Source organism: Meriones unguiculatus, chromosome 7 (assembly GCF_030254825.1).
Source record: "Meriones unguiculatus strain TT.TT164.6M chromosome 7, Bangor_MerUng_6.1, whole genome shotgun sequence".
Classification (NCBI taxonomy): domain Eukaryota; kingdom Metazoa; phylum Chordata; class Mammalia; order Rodentia; family Muridae; genus Meriones; species Meriones unguiculatus.
The window spans coordinates 64520131-64533005 of NC_083355.1; positions in this window are offsets into that span (position 1 = coordinate 64520131).

Genomic DNA, 12875 nt, shown 5'->3' on the forward strand with positions numbered 1-12875 from the left:
ATTTTTTTGGTCCTAATATTATAACTAAAATTATGAGATATGCATGATGAAACCAAATTGTAAACATATTTTATCTATGTCATTTAAGAAAGTGGTATAATAAATTTTGAGGATATTGTAGACAAGAATTTATTGGCCTTGTATTGTTGAAGTTTTGGCTGGAGACATTTTTATGTCAGTTTCAGAGTTGTTTCCAAGTGAAGAGATCAGCAATTTATGTTACCTGTTCTGTTTAGTCTTCTTGATTTCTCTTTTCCTATGGGTAGCCAAAATCTTCAGGGTATCTTCCTTTGTCATATCTGATTTTTATTAGTTTTGATAGAACCCACAATTTCTCTCTCTTGTATGAACACATGCAAAACCTCTTCCCCAGCTTGACATATTCCATGCTCTCCATTTTGAAATTAGGACCTTTATATGCTGCTCTAATTCAGCAGTCTTTTTAAAATTCCATTGTGTCTTAGCAGGTGTGCTACTTATCTCATTTAAACATTTTAAAATTGATAAATCATTATTTAACCTCTTTTGGGAAGAAATTATATTCCCTTTCTGTTTTATGAGCATCTGTTTAAAATTATTGTCAGATATTTTCATAGTTGTTTAACCTATAGGTTTCTAATTGATATCTGTAACAGGTTTCAGGTTTCATGTTAAGCAGAATGCAGGAGGCCCTGCTGGAGAGAGGGTGCCCTGCACCTTAATGCTGATTTCAGATTGGGTATCTAGACTTGAAGGGCTGTAACCTCAAACAGCAGGGTCTTTCTAAAAGGTTGTATCTACAGATTTTTAGTTTTCTCCTTTAAGAAGAGGAACAGAAAATAAAATATTTACGTGTTTAATGTCCTCAAAGTCAGGAGAACTCTCCTTTTCACTTGACTAGGTAAAGGGGAGAGGGTAGAAGAGTGAGAGAGAGTAGAACCAGGAGAAGTTGAAGGAAGGGGCTACAATCAGAAAAAAAAATACCATCCTCAGAGTCTTAATCACATTATATCCCTGAGTTAATATTCCTTGTATGTTATCGCAGTGAACTCTAATACAATTTTGGATTGAAAACATGTCTTGAGCATTGTTCCTTGGAATTCCAGTTTTTGCACTATGGAGACACTATATAGCCTTTGGCAGTGGAAATGCAGGTAGATATGTACATCATAGTTCATTCTTTCAAAAAGCAGCATTTGCCATCAGTAAGTAACCATAAACACTTCTTATCTGACATTGAAGTGAGTACAATCAACAACGTTTGTCAATGACAAACCCATCAGTGCATAACTGTAGAATGTACACTCCTGTTTAGAATTAGATTCACATGACACCAGGCTCACAGACATTTAGAAACTGATATATATGGTTTTGCGCATATTTGTACAAAGTGAACACACAGCAGGGAAACAGAGCAGGAAATGCATTATTTTTTTTACCAAAGGTAGCATTGGGAAAAAGCCATTGATGATTGGTGGAAATGGAATTTATTATCTAATCAAGACCTCTGGACAGCATGTTCTGATTTGAACTATGTCCAAATTAATCAATGTAAAAAAAATTGTGTAAACCCTGTGTTTTACTTCAAAACTAAGGAATCACTTCAAGAGTTTTTCATATATGAGGTAAATCTATAATGATTGAGCTACAGCCTCCAAAATTCTCCATATGCCCACTTAAACAATAAGTTTATTTTACATTGCCCCTTTATTGGAAATAGATTCTTTTCTAATTGAATATTCCCATATTGCTCTTTCCCCATCTGTCAACTCCACCCAGTTCCTCCTCACTTTCATCTCATCCAGGCACTACTTTATTGTCCATCATTATTAAAAAAAAAACAATCTTTTAACAGATAACAAAAATAAAATACAACATAACAAAACAAAATCTATCATATCAAAAAGGAGCAAGCCCAAACAAAAGATGGAAAAAAGCCTAAGAGATATCCAAAGAATGAGAGACACATTTGTTCCCACATTTAAGAGTCCCATAAAATACTAAACTGAAAGCTGTATTATGTTTGTAGAGGACCTGGTGTGGACTGTGTAGGCGCAATGCTAATTGTTTCAGACTCTGTGAGCTCATGAGTTTTGACCACCAGATTCAGAGGGCTTTGTTCCCTTGTGTCCTCCATTCCCTCTACATCTGACACTCTTCCTGCCTCCTCTTGTGCAGGGTTCCCAGAGTTCTGAGGGAAGGGAAAATTTCATAAGGAAATCTCATTTAGAGCTGTGTTTTTAAGGTCTCTCTCTGCATAATATCTCCTTGTGGGTCTTTGTTTTCAATCCCATTTAATGCAGAAGGAAGCATCTATGTGGATGGAAGAATATGGCACTGGCCTATCAGTTAGCAGAGAGCAATATATTTTGATAACAACACCCTGGTTAATTGAAAAATTCCCTAGGATGTCCTGGCCCACCAACACAATTAACTGCATCCCTGTCCAGCAAGTGGAAGACTGGTTTGGTCACAGGAGGTGGCTTATTGGAACTTCAGTTCCCATTTTTAGGAGACCTCCTTAGGATCTCCTTCTATTATTTCAGAAAGTTTCCACCTCAGTAGTTTTCCAAATCAACTCTCAGATGACCCTCTATTGCAGCTGTATCATTCAGGATTTTCTTCCTCTACACTATCTCTCTTGCTATTTATCACCTTATCCACCATTCCCTTCCCTAACACTTCCCAGGCCACATGTAAAATGTTTTTTTTTTTATAGGTACATACATGTATGTAACAATGACAACCAAAGAAAAGGTCTATCTATTTTAATGGAGGTATGGGAAGGGTGCAAAAAAAGATACATGGGTAAGGCTAAAGGGATGCAAGGTAGTAGGGAAAGTGATGTTTTTTTCCAAAATTAAAAAAAAAATCTTATATTTTTCCAGACAATATTACAAGATCATGTTAGTGGAATAAGGAAAACAATTAGTCCATAAAAATCACTAAAAATTTCACTGAAGAGACAAAGTTAATATGTTTCAATATTAATTGATGCTTTTAGTTTCATTACATATTCTTGTATTAAGTAACTAAAGAGGAGACATTTCCTTCTTATTTGTTGTTATGGCATCAGTTGGAGCAGTTTTTTTGGTGCAGCCTGCACAAGTATGTATGTATATATGTTATACATGTTTATGCACAAAATAATGAAAACATGTGGCTGAGTCCATTTTCTTTGTTTGTGTATAGGTAGTTTCAGAGACAACCACTTTATTGAACAACTAATAAAGAGGTTTATCCCTAAAAAAAAAATAAATGTTTTTTTTTTATTTCCCCATCCCAGGGATTTCCAAGTGTCACCTACCAGCTAATTGCTCTATAGGTAACCTCTCTTCTTGTTTGGATTTTACACTGGCTTTATTTATCTAATGAATAAAACAACAGATAAGTGAATACATACCGTCTTTATCATTCTGCATTTTATTTACTTCACGCAGAATGGTTTTTACTGTTTCCATCCATTAGGCTGAACAAAGCATGAGGTCATTTTTTAAATGAATAATACTCCCTTATGTAAATATTCCACATTTTACCCCAAGGAGATTGTCAGTCCTGTCATTTGGTCCTTGAAAATTCCTGTGACTTTACTCATTTTATTGAATGACAAACTATCAGGATGTCTATTTTCATTCAGCCTAGAGGTTTCCCTCCATCTTCTTCCATTTACTGGTGATTTGAATTGGATTGTTCCCATGAAGTTCACATTTTTACATGTTTAGTCCCCAATGAGGACCTGACTGGGAAGGGTTAAGAGGGTTGGCCTTGTTAGAAAATAAAATTCCTATTGGGGTTGTACTATAGGAGTGTGTGCTTTGAGTGTGTGCCAAAGGAAGTGACCAGACAGAATTTGGTCTTTGACCCCTTGTCTTTGATTCTGTTTGTTTCTGCCATTGTTTTTGGCTCTCTCTCTCTCTCTCTCTCTCTCTCTCTCTCTCTCTCTCTCTTTCTCTGCCTGCCTTTTGTGGTTCAGTATGAAAAGATCTCAGATCTGATGAAGAACAACAACAAGATGACTGCTTGCTGACATGACATCATGGATGAACTCTGTAAAAGTATAAGTAAGGTCCCAATGAAATGCCTTTGACAAAGGCATTTCATTGGGACCTTACTTATACTTTTACATTGGGACCTTGTGTTGTCTTGGTCAGGGGGCATTCTTACAGTAAATACTACACTGACTAAGGAAATATCTGTGCATTTAATAATTCTAATAAAATTCTAATAAAATCTGTGATAATGTGAAAGTCCCATATCATTCACACATAACTTTATTAATGATTACTTGAAAGTAATATGTGACACTTTTCCTGAACTAAGAGTCTTGGAAACAGGAACTGTCCTCTCTGGGTTGTGTGCTTTCAGCTGCCCAGATTGAGGCATGTAGGGCTGCTCAGCCTTTCTCTTAAGCATGGTGTCCACTTGTCCCTTTTAATACATGCCTCCTGAAAGTATTAGTGGATTTTACCTGTTTCATGACATCACTCTCCCTCTCAGCCAATCGGCACCTGATAGAATCTTGAGGTTTCCATGGAGACGAGTAAACAAGCTTTCCTCAGTGTCCAGTATCTCTGATCCTGTGCACACGCGATTTTTTTCTTGTGAAACCCAACAAACCTTTATCTCATCTTTTTATCCAGACCCTGTCCCTTTACTCCTGTTCACCTTTGTGACAATGTCAGGTAGGAAATGAATCTTTTATGTTTATTGAATTGGACATCTTCCTAAGTTGGGAAGCTTCAAAATGATGTGGGATTAAGGAATGTACAGAATGACAAGATGGTCTCCTATTGTGGTCTTGGATCTGAAATTCCCTAGGGTTGTGACTTTTGACTCAGCAGTTACTCATATACTCACAATATGTACCTTCACATTCTTTTTTATATCATAGGCTGGCAGGGTCTAGGGTTCTCTGGGGAATTGAGTCTTTAAGAGGAGGGAAAATGTCCTTATTGTGTACTTGAGCCTCTTTTGGGTATATGCCTAGGAGTTTACATGTTTATATGTTACAAGATACATGCTGTATCTTGAGGAAAAGCTGTTCCTAGTTGTCTGAGGAAGCACCAGATTGCTTTCCAGGGTGGTTGTACAAGTTGACACTCCCACCAGCATTGGAGGAGGGTTCCCCTTTCTCACAACCATTCCAGCATGTGTTGTCACTTGATTTTTGATCTTAGCGATTCTAATGGGTGTAAGGTGAAATCTTAGGGTCGTCTAGGCATACACCCAAAAGCGGCTTAAGTGCACAATAACTACATTTGCTCAACCGTGTTTGTAGCAGCCTTATTTGTAATAGCCAGAAGCTGGAAACAGCCAAGATGCCCCTCAGTGGAGGAATGGATACAAAAATTGTGGTACATGTACACAATGGCATATTATTCAGCAATAAAAACACAAAGAAATCATGAAATTTGCAGGTAAATTGTGGGATCAGAAAAAGATCATTCTGAATGAGCTATCCCAGAAGCAGAAATATGCACATGGTATATACTCACTCATATAGACCTATAATATAGGATAAACCTACTAAAATCTGTACACCTAAAGAAACTAATCAAGAGGGAGGACTCTTGTTAAAATGCTCAATTCTTACCCAGAAAGGCAAAGAGGCTGGACATCAGAAGAAGGAGAAAAGAGGGAACAAGTCAGGAGCCTGACACAGGGGACCTCTGAAAGGCTCTGCCCTGCAGACTATCAAGGCAGGTGCTGAGACTTATGGGCAACCTTTGGGCAGAGCACAGGGAATCTCAGGAAAGAAGTGGGAAACAGTAAGATCTGGAGAGGACAGGAACTCCACAAGGAGAGCAACAGAACCAAAAAAATCTGCACACAGGGGTCTTTCCTGAGACTGATACTCCATCCAAGGATTATGCATGGAGATAACCTAAGACCCCTGCAAAGATGTAGCCCATGGCAGTTCCATATCCACGTGGATTCTATTGTAAAAGGAACAGGAACTGCCTCTGACATGAACTGACTGGACTGCTCTTTAATTACCTTCTCTTGAGGGGGAAGCAGCATTAGCAGGCCACAGAAGAAGACAATGCAGCCATTCCTGATGAGACCTAATGGACTAGGATCAGAAAGAAGGAAAAGAAGACCTCCCCTATCAGTGGACTTGGGGAGGGACATGCATGCAGACGGTGGGGGAAGGGAGGGATTGGGACTGGAGGAGGGAGGGAACCACAGGGGTGATGCAAAGTGAATAAAGTGTAATTAATAAAGAATTTTAAAAAATTAATAAAAGAGCAGGGAAAAATGAAGGAAACCAGAAAATTCCTGAGACTGTTTTGGCTGAAACAGAGGGATGGGGAGAGAGGTGTATGTCAAAGGAGAACTGAGGGGCAAGGAGCTATTTGACAGCTGGTGCTGTTCCACACCAGTGCTGCCAACCCTCTGTGAGGAGGGTTGCCTTGACCTGGCTAGGTAGGCAGCTGTGTCCTAATCAGTGGTCATTGAGCAACCCTCCTGGTTCTGGTGTTTACAGTTAAACCTGGGCCTTTATGACAGAAAAAGGGGTCTGTGTTACATGTCTAGGATTCAGAGTAGCAGTGTTTCCTGCTCTGGTCCTCCAGACAAATTCTCTAAAAGAGGTGCTAGTGCCAGGATTGCTTATTCAGAGGTCCCACCTGAGCTCATGGAGTCTGGGTCTGAGGTAGCTGGTTAACTACTAGTTCATGGCTAGAATTCTCTGCTACATAATGAGATCCTGGAAAGCATGGCTTACAAAGTAAGGTTCTGCACTCCCTTAAAGGAATCTTTTTTTCACTGTTAAAAGTGATTATAAATATTGTCAACAAATTATTTTTATTGCTCATTTGGGAATTTTATAAAAAAAATACATTACACTCCTTTTCTATTGTTCCAAGGTTCACATTCCTACCCATGTGTCACACTCAAAACAAAGTAAAAAAAATGAATTCGATATGTGTTGTTCATACACTGATTGGAACGTGGTCAAAGTCTCAGTGCCAAGGCCCTTAAAGATAACTTAGTTCAAACTTGCCCTACTCTGGCCCCACTCCCAAGCAGAAGCCATCAATCCTGAAGATCTCTAAATTTTAACACGTTGATCACATTGTTTCTTATTGATTGATTTGTTGATTGATTACAATTTATTCACTTTTTACCCCCTCTCCTGCCACCTCCCTCTTCTCCTCCTAGTACCACCCACCCTCTGTCTTCTGAACCTATGCTCTTTCTCTAATTTTTTATAGGGGGGAATTATTTGTTGGTATAAGAACAAATGCTAAAAATTGTCATTAGAGATCGATGGTTTAATAAAGTGGTAGTTGGAGGTTCTTCTCTAAGATCCAAGATTTCCCTAGCACCAAGTAGGTGGCCATATTTCCAGTCCCAGACATGGTTTCCCTCTTGTGGAGTGGGTCTGAAGTCCAATTACTGAGCAGTTGGTTATTTCAAAATTATTCATGCCACTACTCCACATTTATGGTCATCATGCCAGGTGGGTCACTGTTGTGGTTCATAGTTGATATGTATGGTTGCTTGCCTCTTTCCTTTGGAAGCTTACAAGGTACTTTGTGGTACCATGCCAGCTAATCTTGAGTGAGGGAGGCATTCAGATCAGTTTCAGCTCTGGGATATGTAGGCCTTTTTTTCTGGAATGCCTAGGGTCTTCAGCAATAACAATTCTTACCTTGCATCTTTAGCAAGCAACCAAAGCAGTAAAAATAGGCTGTATGGTTTTTGATTCTTTTCGTCAGCACTGAACAATGACTGTAAAGAGGGAATGGCTCTTCTCCTTCTCCTTCTCCTTCCCCTTCCCCTTCCCCTTCCCCTTCCCCTTCCCCTTCCCCTTCCCCTTCCCCTTCCCCTTCCCCTTCCCCTTCCCCTTCCCCTTCCCCTTCTCCTTCTCCTTCTCTTTCTCCTTCTCCTCCTTCTCCCCTTTCTCCTCCTCCGCCTCCTCCTCCTCCTCCTCCTCCTCCTTCTTCTTCTTTTTGGGCTTTGGCTCCTAGAGTGTGCATTCTCATCTCAGATGACATAAGTTCACTTAAACTGTATGTGTATATTTATGCACTGAATTACATACATCATTTGGGTTTTTTTTTTTTTTCTTTATTTTAAGGGACAGTTTCTCTGTGTAGGCTTGCTGTCATGTACTCGCTTTGTCCAACAGTCCAGCCTCAAACTCACAGCAATTCTCTGCCTCCCTGTGTGCTGGGTTAAAAGGCGTGAGGCACCAAACCTCAATCTTCATAGATTTTTATAAAGACAACCAGTTAGTAGTAATGTTCCTTATGACCGTCAGGTATACTTTCACTATTTTATCCTCCTTCCTTCTTCTGAAATTACCTCCTTCCCTCCTCCTAAGATGACACTCTTTTAACAATTTTCCCATCCAGGTCATGTGTATCCTGCTATTTCCTCTATTGCTCCCCAAGCCCATTACCCTGGAAATGGTCCCTTTTCCAGGTCTGGTTTTGTCAGTTCTTCTTGAGTATTTCTCCGACCTGAATATTTGGAGCTAGAAACCCCCAGTTAGAGAGAACATATGTCATTTGTGAGTCTGGGTTACCTTACTCAGTTTGTTCTTCTCTTGTTTCATCAATTTACCTGGAAAGCTCAGGATTTAAAGAAAATATAACTGAATAATATTCAATAGTGAATCTGTATCACACATTCATTATCCATTTTTGGTTGATGGAGGTTTTGATTGCTTCTGCTTCCCAGCTATTATGAGCAGAGCACAAAAGAATATGGCAGAGTAGGTATGTAGAATTCGGATGATGTTGAGATCTTTTGGTATATGCCAAAAAGTAATGTAGGTGGATCATATACTAGATGTACTTTTAGCCTTTTTGAGAGTTCTCCACACTGATTGGTTTAGTGGCTCTACTAGTTTGCAATCTCACCAACAGTGTGTGAGGGCTCTTTTTTTCCCTATATTCATTCCCTTCCTAAAAATAAAATTTCTCTATACAACTGAGGAAACAATCATTTGAGGGGAGAAAAAAGAAAGGACCCTTAAGAGTGGGAGAGAATCTTTGCCTGTAACACACATCATAGAGGATTTATATTCAGATCATAAAAATACCCCAAAGCAAAGACAAAATACCAAAAATGATACATTAAGAATTGGATTACAGATCTAAATATGGAGCTTTCAGCAGAAGTAAAAAATGACTAAGAAATATTTGGTAACATGTTTAGCAATTAAAGAAACAAAATTTAAATTACTGTGAGAGTTAAATTTAATCACAATGAGAATGGCCAACATCAACAAAACACATCATGACAGTGGATGGTAAGGATGGGGAAAGAAGGGTCTCATTCACTCTTTGGGGCAGTTGCAAACTGTGGAATTCACTCCAGTAGAACAAATACCCAACAAGTCACAACTCCTCCTTCCCTCCCTAGCTTCTTCTGTCCCTCCATTCCTCCCTCTCTCTCTCTTTCTCATGATGCCTGAGAACTGTTTCCAATAAACCTGCCTTTCTATAGAACTTTGTCTCCCATTAGCTCATTTCCTTATTTCAGTCATCTGGTGCTCTGATTAAGAAGAAGTTGATTCCCACCCAGCTCTGCAGGTCACTCCTGTCCTTTGGGCTTTTAAAGATGCTGTGACTATAATCATTATATTGAATGACAAACTATCAGGATGAGTATCTTCATTCAGCTTAGAGGTCTCCCTCCATCTTCTTCCACATCCGGGTGACTTGAATAGGAATGTCCCCATGAAGTTAACGTATATACATGTTTAGTCTCCAATGAGGAACTGAATGGGAAGAGTTAGGAGGGTTGGGCTTGTTAGATAATAAACTTGCTATTGGCATTGTATTATAGGAACATGTGCTTTGAGATTTAATATGTCAACTTAAGCGACAAGACAGAATGGAGTCTCTGTATCTCTGTCTTTGTTTCTGTCTTTGTTTCTGTCTCTCTCTGTGTCTATGTCTTTCTACCTGCCTCTTGTAGTTCAGTATGAAACGTTCTCAACTCTGCTGATTAATGAGAGCAAGATGACTGCTTGCTAGCATGATATCAAGGATGAACTCTGTAAAAGTATAATTAATGTCCTGATTAAATGCTTTTTGTTTAAAGAGTTGCCGTGGTCAGGGGGCATTTTCACAGTAACTAATTCTCTGAGTAAGGACGTATCTATGCATTTAACAAATACTAATAAAATCTGAGATGATGTCAAAGTCACCTGTCAATGACACAAGACTTTATTAATGATTACTTGAAACAAAGATGGGACACTTTTCCTGAACTAAGAGTCTTGGAAACAGGAACTGTTATTTGTGGGTTGTGTGCTTTCAGCTGCCCAGATTGAGGCAAGTAGGGCTGCTCAGCCTTTCACTCAATTAGAGTGTCCACTTTCCCTTTTAATACATGGCTCATGAAACTGTTACTGGCTTTTACCTGTTTCATGACATCACTCTCCCTCTCAGCCAATCAGCACCTGATAGAATCTTGAGGTTTCTATGGAGACAAGTAAACAAACTTTCCTCAGTGTCCAGTATCTCTGATCCTGTACACATGTGAATTTTTCTTGTGAAACCCAACAGGCTTTTATCTCATCCCTTTATCCAGACCCTATCCCTTTACTCCTATTTCCCTCTGTGACAATGTCAGGTAGGAAATGAATCTTTTATGTTTATTGAATTGGACATCTTCCTAAGTTGGGAATCTTCAAAATGATATGGGAATAAGGGGAGTGTACAGAATGAAAGATGGTCTCCTATTGTGGTCTTGGATCTGAAATTCCCTAGGGTTGTGACTTTTGACTCAGCAGTTACTCATGTACTCACTAAATATACCTTCACATTCTTTTTGATATAAACTGGCAGGGTCTAGGGTTCCCTGGGGTATTGAATCTTTAAGAAAAGGAAAACAGAAGGAAACCTGAGAATTCCTGGCACTGTTTTGGCTGAAAAAGATGGGGGATTGGAGAGTTGTATGTAAAAGGTGAACGGAGGGGCAAGATACTATTTGAAAGCTGGTGCAGTTCTACACCAGTGTTGCCAACCCTCTATGAGGAGGGTTGCCTTGCTGACCTGGCTAGATAGGCAGCTGTGTCCCACTCAGGGGTCAGTGAGCAACCCATCCTGGTCCTGGTGTTTACAGTTAAAACTGGGCCTTCAGGATGGTGAAATGGGTCTGTGTTTCATGTGTGGAACTCAAGAGCAGCTGTGTTTCCTGCTCTGGTACTCCAGACAAACTCTCTAAAAGTAATTTTAATGCCAGGACTGCTTGTTGAGAGGTGTCACCTGAGCTCATGGTGGTCTGAGGTAGCTGTGTAACCACTAGTTCATGGCTAGAATTCTCTGCTACATAATAAGAACCTGGAAAGCATGCCTTACAAAGTAAAACTCAGCCCTCCTTTAAAGGAATCTTTTCTCCATGTTAAAGGTCATTGTAAAAATTGTCAACATATTATTTTATTGTTTATGTGAGAATTTCATATAACCTACATTACCCTCCTGTTCCATTGCTCCAAGATTTACATTCCTACCCATATGTCACACTCAAAATAAATAAAAAAAAAATACATCCATTCAAATATGTGTTGGTCATCCAATCATTGAAACATGGTCAAAGTCTCAGTGCCATGGCCCTTAAAGATAACTGAATTCCTTCTTGCCCCATCCTGACCCCACCCCCAAGTAGAAGCCACCAATCCTGATCAAAGAGCTAGCCACTGAGATCATGTCCTAGGCATCTCTTGTACCCATTAGTAGGGAACCTAGATGGAAACTGAACAGCCTATCGGCTCTCTTTGAACAGGGATTCTAGGTCTACTACATTCATGGTCCTTGGTTAGAATACTGGTCCCTGCATGCCCCTTCCCCCGCACTGCACTCAGGTGTTTTGGCTCTGTTGACCTCCTTGTGGAGCTCCTGTCCCTTACAGTCCTTTCAATCTCCCTCTTCTTCCATAAGGATTCGAGCAATCTGCCCCAAATCTGTGAGTCTCAGCATCTGCTTCCATATCCTGGTGGGTAGAGTCTTTCAGAGGTACTCTGTGGAAGGCCTCTGTCCTTTTCCTTGTCTTCTCCTACTGCTGATGTCTATCAATTTGTCCTTTTGAATGTGGATTAAGAATCTTCCCTAGGGTCCTCCTTGTTGTTTAGATTTATATTTTTTCTTTTTGCATTTCTCAATTTTATTTTTTTAAATTCTTTATTAATTACACTTTATTCACCTTGTATCCCCTCTGTGGTTCCCTCCCTCCTCCAGTCCCAATCCCTCCCTTCCTCCATCCCCTGCCTGCATGCCCCTCCCCAAGTCCACTGATAGAGGAGGTCTTTTCCTTCTTTCTGATCCTAGTCAATTAGGTCTCATCAGGAGTGGTTGCATTGCCTTCTTCTGCAACTATAGATTTTAATATATTTATCCTATACTACATGGTAAATATCCACTAAAGGGTAATGTGGTAGGAATGTAACCTTGTACAACCACTTTGAAAATCAATCTGGTGCTTTCTCAGAAAAAGTAGAAATAGTGCTACCTCAAGCTCCAGCTATACCACTACCCATAACATGCTCCACCAATCATAAGGACATTTGTTCAACTATGCTCATAGAAGTTTTATTTGTTATGGCCAGAATCTCGAAAAAACCTAGGTGTCCTTCAGTGGAGGATGGATACAGAAAGTGTGGTACATTTACACAATGGAATAACTCAGCAATTAAAAAGAAGGAAAACATTAAAATTTCAGGCAAATGGTGGGAACTAGACAAGATCATCTTAAGTGAGGAAACTCAGAAAGGCACATATGGTATATACTCAATTCCACATTTTAAGAACTCTCTTCAATGGCAGCCTGCCTAAACTGTATCTTCTTTTTGGCATAGAGGCTAAAAGAACATGCACTGCCACATGGTTTCTGGATGAAGCAAGCACCATGGGCAACACCATGGCCTCCAGCTACAA